Genomic DNA, 13,752 nt, shown 5'->3' on the forward strand with positions numbered 1-13,752 from the left:
GTGTGCAGGGGAACTGCACTTTAGGAAGCCATCAGATCTTGTGAGACCCACTCACTATCATGAGAACAGCAACCCATAGGGAACAACTGCCCCTGTGATTCAATTACCTCCTACCAATTCCCTCCTTTGACACATGGGGATTATGCTACAATTCAAGATGAGATTTGGGTGGAAGGACACAGCCAAACCATATCAGATATCTAGCATAAACATGATGGATGCTGTTCCAGATCACAGTAAACTAGGGACTACAGAGGCTATGCATCTGTACGTGGCAATTTGCCAGTCTCTAACATGTGAATTCCTGTCCTAGGTAACTGATGTTGAGATTGAGAGGTTATACTGTTTTCATCTTGGAATGATTTTAAAAAATAACTTTTTTTCCATTTATAAAAATAAAATATTACCTTTGAAAATAATTAATTAAATACAGTTATTTAGAGAAGAAAATAAGCCAGGCCTACTCACACTACCTAGTGATAACTATAGTTATCACTTTGATAAACATTCCAGCAATCTTTTCTTTATATGTATGCACATTTATTTATTACTAAAATGTAATAAGTACTTGATAGATTTTTTATAAATAAAAACATGAATAAAGGAATGAATGACCATTGGTGAATCCAACTTGAAACTGACAATACAGGCTGTTTAAAAGATTAGTCACTTGTTCCATTGAAATTGTTGTAAACACTTCACTATTTTGCTTTATTCATTATAATTTTGTTTAGCTACTCTACCAAGTATAAGACTTTTAATTTATCAATCCTGTTCCATTTAAATGTAAGAGGTCTCAAAATTCAATTTGGAAAAAGAAAACCTACTGAAATATGACAGACAGTACTAAAGCTGAATTTGTTTTCCTCGCATCTATTCTAACAGAAGTATTTATTTAACATTTTTTAAAAAGTGTATCTTAATAGAAGCAAAATAAGCATTTAAAAAATCAACATTTTTGATATATACTCTCAGCAAATTGGAAATGAAAGTGAATTTCCACAAAATGAAATATGGTATTTATGGAAAACTTGGAGCTAACATCAAAATTAATGGTGGAAAACTTATGCCTTTTTTCTAAAGTTGATACATTTGGAAATGTGCAAGATTTGCACACTCTCATCACTTTTATTCATCATTGTACTAGAGGTGCAATGCAAGTAAAGTAAATAAAAGTCATAGAGATTACAAGTGGAAAATTAAAACAATTTTATATGTAGACAGCATGATTGTGTGAAAAATCTTAAGTAATTTGCCAAAAAATACTAGAACTTATAAATACATTTCATAGATTAATGGAAGAAATGCCAATAGCAAAGATCAGTTGAACTTTTATATATAACAAACGGTTAAAATGATGAAATAGATATGATTTATACCAGCATGGAAAAATAACGAAATGTGTAGATAAATTTAATGTGAGATTTCAAATTTCTACACTGAAAACTACAAAACACTGCTTCCAAGAGAAATTAAATAAGACCTAAACAAATGGCGATACATCCCATGTTTATAGTTTGTAATACTCAAAACTGTTAAAAAGTCATTTTTTTCCAAATAAATTTACAGATATTATTCAATCCCAGTAAGATACATAGAACATTTTGATAGAAATCAGTAAGTTGATTCTAAAATTTATATGGAAATGCAAATTACTTGAAAAAACAAAACAAGTTTGAAAATAAAAATCCAAGTCAGAGTATCTACATTAGCTGATTCAGGACTTACATATTAACACTAATTAGGATTGTTTGTTATTAATACAAGAATAGACAAATGGATAAAAGGAATCATTTATAAAATCACACGTATTTAGTCTATTGATTTTTGAAAAAGGTGTAATAGTGGTTATATGGGGGAAGGAAAGGGAAATCTCTTCAACAAATGATTCTGGAACAACTGCGTGTCTGTATTCATATGACTTCTACCTTGCACCAGGCACAAAAATTAATATAAGATAAATGAATGACCTAAATGAATAAATTAAAAATACTAAGACTGGAAGAAAACACAGGATGATATTTTTATAATCTGTGGTTTAAAAAATGTTTCTTAAATAGAAGAAAGCAGAGAGTAATAATTATAAGAACAAACTGATTAAATAATAATGATCGAAATTTAAAACTTCTGCTCATCAGAAAAAAAAACCATTAAGAAAGAAACAGATTGGTCATAGGCTGGGAGAACATATTCACAATAGATATAATTGTCAAATAACTCATTTGCAGGATATATAAATGATTGCTACAAATCAACAATAAGAAGACAAATAATCTAATTAGAGTGAGCCAAGGACTTGAGCAGACCATTCACATGGCAAAATTTACAAATGGTCAGTAGTCTCTGTTAAATGGTATAATTAATTACTTTCTGCACCCAATATGTATTTTTCCAGGTGGAAGAAACTCAACTGATATTATTCCTTTGTACTCTCTACTGTTTTACTCACTGTACCCCAAAGGCAAGAAGTGATTTAGTTGTTGGGTAAGTTTGGGAAGAATAGACAGGCCATACTTAACTCAGCAGTTATCTTTTTAAAGGAGCTTTCCAGAGGGAGCACATACCCTGCTGCCCAAACAGGGTCAGGCTCTATTTCTGCAGCAAACTAGTGTAAGGATAGGAAGGTCTTTAGGTATCAAAACTGTATAATTCCAGTCAATTCTGGGGCTCAGTGTTAGAAAGCCCTTTAGGTCCTTATACCCAAACTGTTTTCTCTCACTCATAATTTATAAGCAATAAAGTTGACAGCTAGCCTCTATATTAGTTTTCAATGCATTTAGAACTTGGGTATGGGAGAACGGAGCTATTTATTAAATCTTCTAAGGGGCCTCAATATTTGGTACATTGGCTACAGGCAATGAATATTTAGAAAGGAGTAAAATTTTGGAGCGAAAAAAGTACATTAGGAAGATTTTGATGGGATCACAGCTGTATCTTTGGACACTGGACTTTTATGTGTCACCATGGTTTTCTGATCTTGGAGGTTTCTTACAGACTTATAGTCAATGACCAATCTTCAGCTGCTACAACTTCGCTTCACACCGCAGGCTAAAATAAGGCCAGCCCAATTTTATAAGGCTGCCCAGGCCTTAGGCAAGGACACCAAAGAGTCTGGGAACAGCAAGAGGGCGCCAGCAGAGGTACATGGCTCAGATGGGTGGCCTCAGCAAAGGTGCACAGGAATCACAAAGCTTCTTAGCTGCAGTATAGAGACCCCGGATGAGCTTCTAATAGTTGTATGGGACCAAAGCTTAATTCATAAACTGAGGTTTTCCTAACAGATATTTCTGTGGCAAAGATTGTACTATAGGAAAAGGAGAATATATGCTTCCTTTGTATTGATAAGCATAAAATATTTGCTGCATTTAAACATTAAAAGAGCCAAGATCACATAGTTCTATGATTTACAGTTCACAGAATCTAGTTTAAAGCCTTAGTGCCAGGCAGTTAGGCATTGCCAGATGACTGTTCCAAATTCTATCACATATTCAGAGCTGAGGAGAAATTGATGAAAGAATTATCTCTAATGTAGCTTTTTCATGAATAAGAATGAATAATTCTTAAAGATCTAGTGGAAATATTTCAAGATGATTGAGTTACTCTTGGTGGCATGCTTGTGCCCTGAAAGAACATGTTTTAAAAGTATATGGAATTGGGCCGGGCGCGGTGGCTCACACCTGTAATCCCAGCACTTTGGGAGGCCGGGGCAGGTGGATCACCTGACGTCAGGAGTTCGAGACCAACCTGGCCAATATGGTGAAAGCCCATCTTTATTAAAAATAGAAAAATTGGCTCACGCCTCTAATCCCAGCACTTTGGGAGGCTGAGGTGGGCGGATCACAAGGTCAGGAGATCAAGACCATCCTGGCTAACACAGTGAAACCCCATCTCTACTAAAAATACAAAAAAATTAGCCAGGCGTGGCGGCAGGCGCCTGTAGTCCCAGCTACTTGGGAGGCTGAGGCAGGAGAATGGCGCGAACCCCAGAGGCAGAGGTTGCAGTGAGCCAAGATCGTGCCACTGCACTCCAGCCCGGGTGACAGAGCGAGACTCCGTCTCAAAAAAGAAAAAAAAGAAAAAAAGAAAAATTGTCGGGCATAGTGACGCAGGCCTGTAATCCCAGCTGCTTGGGAGGCTGAGGTGCGAGAATTGCTTGAACCCAGGAGGCAGAGGTTGCAGTGAGTTGAGATTGAGCCATTGCACTCCAGTTGGGCGACAAGAGTGAAACTCAGTCTCAAAAACAAAAAACAAAACAAAAAAAAAAGTATATGGAATTGATTGAAAAGTAGAAGAAAGACAGTGTCTTGAGGGACATAGGCAAATTATTATTATATTCTAATCCTCTAGGGTGGGGGTCAGCAAACCAGCTATTTTGGTAAATAAAACTTTCTTGGAACACCACTACAGCCATTTGTCTAAATCCCTTTCTCTCCACAGGGGCAGAAGTTCATAGTTGTAACAAAAACCATAATGTCCACTGGCTTTTCATAGAAAAAAGTTTGTCAGCTCTTAGAGGTGGGTAATAATTCTCAAACTTGAACATGTATCAGAATTATCCAGCAGGCTTGTTAACTTACCTATTACGAGGCCTATCTCCAAAGTTTCAGATGGAAGTCCAATAATTTGCATTTCTATCAAATCCTAGTAATGCTTATGTTCTTGTCTGGAGCCCATACTTGAGAACCATTTTCCTAGGCACAAGCTTCAGAAGCAACAATAGCAATGTCTGTAATTTGCTAAGCATGATTTGCAGTGAAGTTAAATGAAGTGAAAGCCTTAGACCAAAGAATCTATCACAAGTAGTAATGACAGGCACTATAAATGAAAGAAAAACAAACAAACAAAAAACAGAAAAGAAAGGAAAAAAAAACCTCAGCATGTTAACAGAGTTTGTATTCAAGTAGCAGGATTCAAAAATCATGTGACTCTAAGAGGAAATGTACAGTTATGGTGGCTCACACCTGTAATCCCAACACTTTGGGAGGCTCAGGCGGGCAGATTACTGGAGGTCAGGAGTTCGAGACCAGTCTGGCCAACATGGTGAAACCCCATCTCTACTAAAAATACAAAAATTAGGGCCGGGCCCAGTGGCTCACACCTGTAATCCCAGCACTTTGGGAGGCCGAGGCAGGTGGATCAGGAGGTCAGGAGATCGAGACCATCCTGGCTAACACAGTGAAACCCTGTCTCTACTAAAAATACAAAAAATTAGCCGGGTGTGGTGGCGGGTGCCTGTAGTCCTAGCTACTCGGGAGGCTGAGGCAGGAGAAAGGGATGAGAGAACCCAGGAGGTGGAACTTGCAATGAGCCGAGATCGTGCCATCGCCCTACAGCCTGGGGGACAAGAGCAAGACTTCATCTCTTGCTCTTGAAAAAAGAAAAAAGGAAAAAGATATTTAAAACATACAGACTGCATGGGAGAGAAAGGCTCCCCTGTCCTTCTTGTTCCCCCAAATATTATATATACATAGGTGCAAAATGAATCCCATCCTGGGAGATTTTTCTCAGTTCATTTTATTTTTGACAGGGAAGGGTACCAAATTATTTCATTTGAAGGAATTGTACAAATGACAGTAGTAGATTGTCTGGTACAACTGACAGGGTAAATATGTATCGGCCCCATGGCCATGGGGAAGCCAATCTAGGCTCAGCTCTAAGTCATCACTGTCTCCTGGGATGAAATTGTCACAGACACTTGGCCTAGCTGGGGGCGGGGCGGGGACAGGGAAGGGGACTAGGAGGACCAACCCAAGGGGCAGGGAGGGGCACTTCCGTCGTCTCGTGAACCCAATTCTTGCATGGCTTTCACCTGCCTATTCAGGTCATGAATCTCAAAGAGGGCACTCCTGTGAGTGTCGTTTTTGGAGGCAGCCAGACTGCGCAGTTCCCATAGGGACGGGTTCACACCGTTTTCCAAGTGTGAGCAGCTCTGCTGCCCTCCCGCCGGGCCAGGCCGGGCGCTGGGCTTCCTCCATCTCCCGAAGCGCTGCCCGGGCCGTTCCGTAGCTTTACGAGTTTTTCAGCTTGTTTCCTCTCCTCATGATACTGGTGAAGAAAATACTTGGGAAAGTTCCTCCAAGTCACCGCGTCGTGGTCGAAGTAGTAGGTCACAGACAAGAAGACCGAAGGCTCCCGCGGACCGGCGGTTGGTGGCGCCACGCAGCCGAGCCCTGGCGCAGAAGCGGGCGATAATGGCGGTGGTGGCCGGTCCCCTGCGGGGCTCTGCGAATTTGTGGGAGGCTGGCTCTGAGCGCCCATTCCGCCCAAGCTATAAGAAGCAGGACACCCGGCCTCTCTCTCCCAGGAACGTCTGAGCTCTCCACTCCTTTTTACGTTTTTCAGTTGGGGATTCTAGATATGTGGACACCGACCTATCCTGGCAAGGCTGAAGCCATCAAAGCCTCATCACCCTTTACTGTGGCCTTTTCAGCACTAAGTACCAGGAGCACGGTGTTGCCTGACATAATGGCTCTGGGGCCTGGATGTTGGCTTGCTTTCTCACTTTGGCGATTGTGAGGCCAGTGCTTAATAGTCATGAGTGTCCTATCATTGGGATGTTTCAAATTGAAATATATCAGACTTGGCATTGCAATTTCTGATCCCAAAGAAACCATCCCCCTTTCTGAGACTGTTTAAAAAAACCCTGTTTCACACCACCAAGATTTTGCTAAAAAAGATGGTTTGGTCTTTAACTTAAAAATTTGAGGACTTGGGCCCGGGCACGGTGGCTTACGCCTGTAATCCCAGCCCTTTGGGAGGCGGAGACGGGCGGATCACTTGAGGTCAGGTGTTCGAGACCAGCCTGACCAATTATAGTGAAACCCCATCTCTACTAAAAATACAAAAAATTAGCTGGGCGTGGTGATGCACGCCTGTACCCCCAGCTGCTCGGGAGGCCAAGGCAGGAGAAACGCTTGAACCTGGGAGGAAGAGGTTGCAGTGAACCGAGATCGTGCCATTGCAGTCCAGCCTGGGTGACAGAGCAAGTGACTCTGTCTCAATAAATAAATAAATAAATAAATATTGAGGATATGGACTTTTAACTCAAGAGGGCAAATTAATTGGAGTCCAGTTGGCATTTGAATTTTTGGGCATTATCTTGCAGGAGGACTTAACCATTCTCCCTTGGAATTTGATAACCGGAGAGTGTTTCCTTCCTCGAATTGGTTGTCTTTACTATTGTGGGCATTTTTATTTTTAGAATGTTTTAATGTCATTGTGAATTTCTGGAATGCTATGTGGGTAATATGGTTGGTTGTAATTTGGGATGACAAATTGATTAGGAAATAGATTTTTACTCTTTGGTACATAGAGGCTTTGGAGCTGATTTAGATATTATATCGTTCCTATCCATTTTAGAGAAATCTAAAGTGACTACCAGTCATTCCAGGATGATTCCCAAAAAGCAGTGGTTGGTAATGGACATGCAGCCTAAGAAGGTCCAGTAGGATTTTCCTGATGGACCGCTGTTCCATCTTCCAAAGAGGACAGCCCTATTCTTGCTTGACTACAGGATTTGTGAAAAACCTTAATGGGTTTTGAATAAAAATAAGAAGGTGTGGGGAATACTTAATTCTCACTCTGTTTTCTCCCTGTAAATGAATCTGTTTGTCCCTTTACTCACTTCAACCCAGGGCAGGGGAGTGATATATGACTGGTAAAATTGGGAGGAAGTAAAAAATAAACTTGCTTGCTTAGATCTATCACTTCTTCAAACTCTTAGAATTGAAGTAAGCTGCCTACTAAGCACACAAGTTGTTCAGCTTTTCCAGAGGTACTTCCTGCTTTCTGCTACCTCTGACCATGAGAGAGACTGGGTGGGTAAGTTTGTCTAATGCTTGGGTTCAGTGGTAGGTGTCTGTTTAGTTCTCAGAACTAAGCTATGACCTTTAATTTAGCATTTAAAGTAAAAGAAATAGCCGGGTGCGGTGGCTCTCGCCTGTAATCCCAGCACTTTGGGAGGCCAAGGTGGGCGGATCACGAGGTCAGGAGATCGAGACCATCCTGGCTAACACGCTGAAACCCCGTCTCTACTAAAAATACAAAAAATTAGCTGGGCGTGGCGGCGTGCACCTGTAGTCCCAGCTGCTGGGGAGGCTGAGGCAGGAGAATGGTGTGAACCCAGGAGGCAAAGCTTGCAGTGAGCCGAGATTGCACCACTGCACTCCCACCTGGGTGACAGAGTAAGACTCGTCTCAAAAAAAAAAAAAAAAAAAGTAAAAGAAATAGTATTTCACTCTTCATATGTCATTTTGTTTTACTGATGTTCAGAAACTGTTAAAGAAAGATACAAATATTTTTGCGGGGTGGGGTGGGGCAAAGGGTCTTCTCCCACAACAACTCCATTTCATTTATTATCCTTAAAATTTAAAAACAAGCAATAGTTTTTCTTTAGTAACCTGAGGGCTGAAGAGGCTGTGTCAATTAAGAAAAAACAATAAGAAAGTTTATGGGCTGGAGATATCCATGGAGATTCACAATACATGAAAGTGTCAACATCACTCTGAGGACAGGCGTGTACATTTACATTAAATAATTATTCATTTGCTAATATTGTGGAATTCTTTTGTAGCGGATGAGAGTAAAAGAAAGCCAAATTAAACTCCATCCCTTGCATTATGCATTGTAGCATTAGGAAAGGGCATTTTTTCAGAAAATACTCAACAAATAGGATCTCTTCAGACCTTGAGATTCTGTAGTGAGAAACAGAATAAAATCCAGTAAAAAAAAATTTTAAATATTTTTATTCTTTGTCATTAATGACATTAATTAATGACTAATTAATGGTACATAAGTCTTCAATTTTTAAGCACATGGAATATGTTTGGCTGAATTGAATGTTATTATTTTAATTCCCTTTGCTAAGCTCAAAGAATGCTACCAATCCTCTTCTGTCATTATGGAAAATTTTGCATACTTGACCTTAGCCACAGTTCTTCTTCTCAGAACTATTTTGTAATGTATAATGTATCTATAACTGAAATTATGCCTAAAATTTGAACAAGAAATAATTCAGAAATGAGAATAATTTTAGATATTATTTTTCACATATCTGAATCTAATAAGCCGTTTAGAGCCACAGCTACCTTTCTCAAGGTACACACTGTTTTGCTTTTATTATAACATCAACTTTATTGAGGCATAATTAGCATATAATAAAAAGACCCATTTGAGCGAACACTTTGATGAGTGGTTTTGAATCCTAACCCATGTCACTACTACCACATTCAAAATACAGATCATTTTCCTCAACCTAAAATTTCCTTGGGGCACAAAACGTCTGTGTATGTGTGTGTACACATGCATTAATTTACAATGAAATTATAATAACATGCCATAAAAGTAACTTTTTATGTGTGGTTTATCTATTAGATTTTTGAATGTAATTTTATTTTTCAGGGGATTGCTTAAGGGATTACAACATATATACTTTTCACAGTCTACTTAGAATTAATATTTTACCATTTCAAATGGAATGTAGATACCTTAAAATCATGTTTTTTTTTAACCACCCCATCCCCTTTAAGTTTTAGTTGTCATGAATTACATCTACATGTATTGGATATCCCAGTACACTAAGCAGTACTTTTTGTTTTCTACTGTTATGTTTATTTTAAAGAATTAAAAAGGAGAGAAATGGGCTTATATATCTAATGAAATATTTAGCATCTCTGTTGCTTTTCCTGCATCCTCCATGTTCCAAGTTTCCCTGTGGTATCACTTCCTTTTGCCAAAATAACTTCTTTTAACATTCTTTTGGATTACATCTGCTGGTGAAAACTTCTCTTAGTGTTTTTCATTTAAGAATGAGGATGTTTGTAGTTTGTCTTCATTCCTAAAGGATGTTTACACTTTATGTATTCTGTGTTGACCATTCTTTTATTTTAGCACTTAACAAATGTTCCATTACCTTCTGGTCTCTATAGTTCCCTCTAAGAAATCAGTAATAATTTGAAGAATCATTTTTCCTTGCCTGTTTTCAAGGGGTTTTTTTTGTCCTTGGTTTTCAGCATTTTAATTACAATTTAATTACAGCATTTTCTTTGAAATTTTCCTGGTTGGGCTTTGCTGAGCCTCTTGAATCTCTAAAGTTATGTTTTTACCAATTTGAGATGATTTCCACCTTAATTTCTTTAAAATTTTTCTGCAATCACATTCTTTCTCATGGTCTTCTGCAACCTATATGATGCCAAATTTAGACCTTGTTATATTGTCCTACAGGTATCAGAAGTGCTGTCTTTTCAATTTTTAAAAAATCTCTTGGTCAGATTAGGTCATTTTTATTGATCTGTCTTCAAGTTCATTGACATATTAATTTTGCTATTGAGCCCATCTAGTGAATTTTTAATTTTGTTTATTGTGTTTTCCAGTTCTAAAATTTCCAGTTCCAAAATGATCATTCTTTTTAATATCTTACTTCTCTGCAGAGACTTTCTATTTTTCATTGGCTTCAGAAGTATATGCCCTTTGTTCTTAGAGAAACATTTTAAATTCTTTGTCTCTTAAATTTAACATCAGGATCTATTTGGGATTGTTTTGTCAATTGTCTTTTCTCATGAGGTTTTGTCAGAATTTCTGGGTTCTTTGAATATTGATTAGATGTTGATTGTATTTCAGACACTTTCAATATTGTGTTATGAGATGTGGGTCTTTTTTAAATCCTATGGAGAATGTAGTTAGTATTTTTATAGTAAACTGTTGGCCCAGTTAGGTTGAGGCCAGGAGTGCCATACTGCATTGATTGCCTTAGTTGTTTTCAAAACTGTTTGCAGTGCAATTTGCATCTGTCTCAAAATATATGCAGCCCAGAGGGCAGTCTTAGACATAAATGGTAATCTATTCCATGATTATTTTCTCAAAGCTACCTGTATGATACTTTTTTTTAAAGTCAGATCCATGCATGTGCAGCTCAGGGGGAGCCTATGAATTCACCTACATCTTTACGAGATACCTTTCTCAAGTATCCTCTTCTCTGCTCTTTTTTCAACACTGTCTAGCTTCATACTTCAACTTTTCAGAGTTTATTTAGAACGAATATTTTACCATTTCAAATGAAATGTAGATACTTAAAGTCATATGTTTATTTACCTTCCCACCCCCTTTAAGTTTTAGTTGTCATGAATTACATCTACATACACATCTCCCTCTTCCTTCATGGTCCTTTGTGTAGAAAACTGACCAGCCTCCTCACTCTGCTGTGTATTTTCCATAAGAGGAGCTAAATAAAAATAAAATTTAAAAAAAAACAGGAATTTTTCCTACACTTTATGGCCTCCTTTCTACTCATACCAGAAGGATAGGGGATTACTTTGGAGCTATTTCTGTCTACACTTCATGTGTAGTTCTGAGATGTGCACTGCCTTTAAGTACATATAGGCTGGGAAATATGGGAGGAAGGGAAAAATACACACTCACGATCAGATCATTTGTACATTGAGTTTTAACTTCTTTCCCCAATTTACTTGCTACTGTTTCCTTTCCAAAGTCCTCAGATGGTTGCATTCAGTGGGAGAGACAAGATGCCATGTGGTTGCTCTAAATGAGCCATATCTGGGGCATTCATAGTTTTAAAATAAGATTTATGTGTCTTCTTTTAACCTTAATACTGTAGAATCTCCCTTATGTGTCCAAATTAACTTGTTTTAAAAGGGATAATGAAAAACAATTTCTCTTTTTTCCCCTTGCTTCTTACATGCCATCAAATCTCTTTCCTCTTTGACAGAAAAAGGAGGCATACTTAAACAGGATCTTATCACACTCTTTCTAGAACAATAATTCTATTTTTAATGTGTAAATACTTTTCTATCCTGGTAATATATTTTTCTGGAAAGTACGTAAAAGAAGTGTCCATACTTGGTAGCTGTCCGTACTTTCTTTTTTTCCCTCATATTGCCAAAGTCAGATAAATCAAAGAGGAATACTGAGATAACTACAAATATTAACGGCTTTCATAGAAGGATTCAAAATGTGATTCCAGTGGTATCTTCTGTAGGGTTAGTGTAAGTGAATGTTTATCTCTGTTCAAAAATAAAATGAAATAAAATAAATTACACCAAACATAAATAATACATTTGAGACAGTGGTAAACATTCAAACGAACTGTGGCTTGGTGCAGAGTAGATTCTGACAGTAAGAGCTATACCTGTGCACAGAATACCTTAGGCAACCACACACTAGACCCTTAACACCATCTACCTACCATCCCCTTCTTTGCCTTTCCTCAAAGGCAAGTGAGTTGATGATGCTTCATTGTAAAGAACAAACTCTAGACGTTGATTGTTTGAATACTATATTTTTCCACAACACTCAAGGGCTTATTCCAATGCCTACACAACATTAGTTTCCTATATCCTGCATTAATTGTTTTGTGAAGCCAAAATAAAATCCATTTTCCTTTATCTTTTCTTCTACCTTTCCTAGATAGCTTCACGCAAAGCTAGAACTTGAAAGAAGGATTCCTATTTCCAAAGCAAATTTGCTTTCCATCGTGTTAAGTTGATGAGAACTAGGAACAGTTCCTCTAGCCATCTCCGCATGACTAAATCCTAATTTATTTTTTCTAGTAAAACCCTAATTTCATTAAGTCATTCCTTATTATCCTATAGGAATGTGGGCAGTGGAAGTAGACCAAAGAAAATAATATCCTAGTTTTTCCACTGACCGACAGTATGACTTTGAATAAGTTCACCTGACATCTCTAAAGCTCATGCCCTCATCTGTCAAATCAGGATGATAAGGAAACCCCTCTCATAGAGTTGTGCCAGTGACCCAGCAATAACTGTCTTAATGCTAGCTGCTTCTGCACTTACCACAATCAGCCTTTTATTATGGTTGAATAGATATGTTTTCCTTACGTGGTTATAGAGTTCAAGGACATTTAGACATTATATATACCATTTTTATTTTAGGTAAAAATACTGAAGCTTACAGGCTCAGAATGATTTTTCCTAAACGGCGTAGATATAGTAAGTATGACAGGAGTTAGCCAGGCGTTAATGAAGTACCACTGTTAAAGGGTGAATATCGTGATATTCTAAGAGGATAACAGAGGAAGCTCAGTAACTCATGTAGCAAGGAATGCTTAGTTGCCTGCTTGATTTTAGCCACCTGCCTTTCTCTTTCCTGAATACAAGGCAGTGGGTAGGGGAATTGGCTACAGAGGGTAGAATGGCATAAGACTTATGCCACATAAAAAGATCTGGTTATTCTCCTTAATTCTGATCCAGTAGGCTTGCTGAGCCCTTCTTAGAAGTGAATTATTTTAGTGTTAATAAGAAGTCAGGCCCAAGATATATTAAATTCTTACTTTTCATTTGTGGTTGCCATGTCATCCTGTATGCTGATTTGCTGTAGCTTAGTGACCTATTTTTCAAGTAGCTAATGCATTGATGCCAATGCAGAGGCCTTTGTGAATAACTTTTGGCCACTGGGTTGAGACAAAATGTTCATTTTCTGATTCTGTGGTGCACAGGCAGAAAAGTGTAGGCTGTGGAACAGATTTTCCATGCACTGCTGCTGCTCTGCATTATTGAACACGGGCTCAGCCACTTGGCTTTTCTTGGACTTTTCATTTTCAGAGACAGAGCCCCGTTTTACTTCTGTTTTTTTCTGTTAATCAATAAGCTGCAAATAAAACTGCTGAAACCTGATTTCCTCCCAGAGTACTTTTTTTCTGTGGATGCTTCAGATTCAGAGGGACTAGAGTTTCCAATGAGGATTGTTTTGACTTTTAAAAAAGGAACTGTAGTTCTG

The sequence above is a fragment of the Pan paniscus genome, chromosome 12 (assembly GCF_029289425.2).
Source record: "Pan paniscus chromosome 12, NHGRI_mPanPan1-v2.0_pri, whole genome shotgun sequence".
NCBI classification, from domain to species: Eukaryota; Metazoa; Chordata; class Mammalia; order Primates; family Hominidae; genus Pan; species Pan paniscus.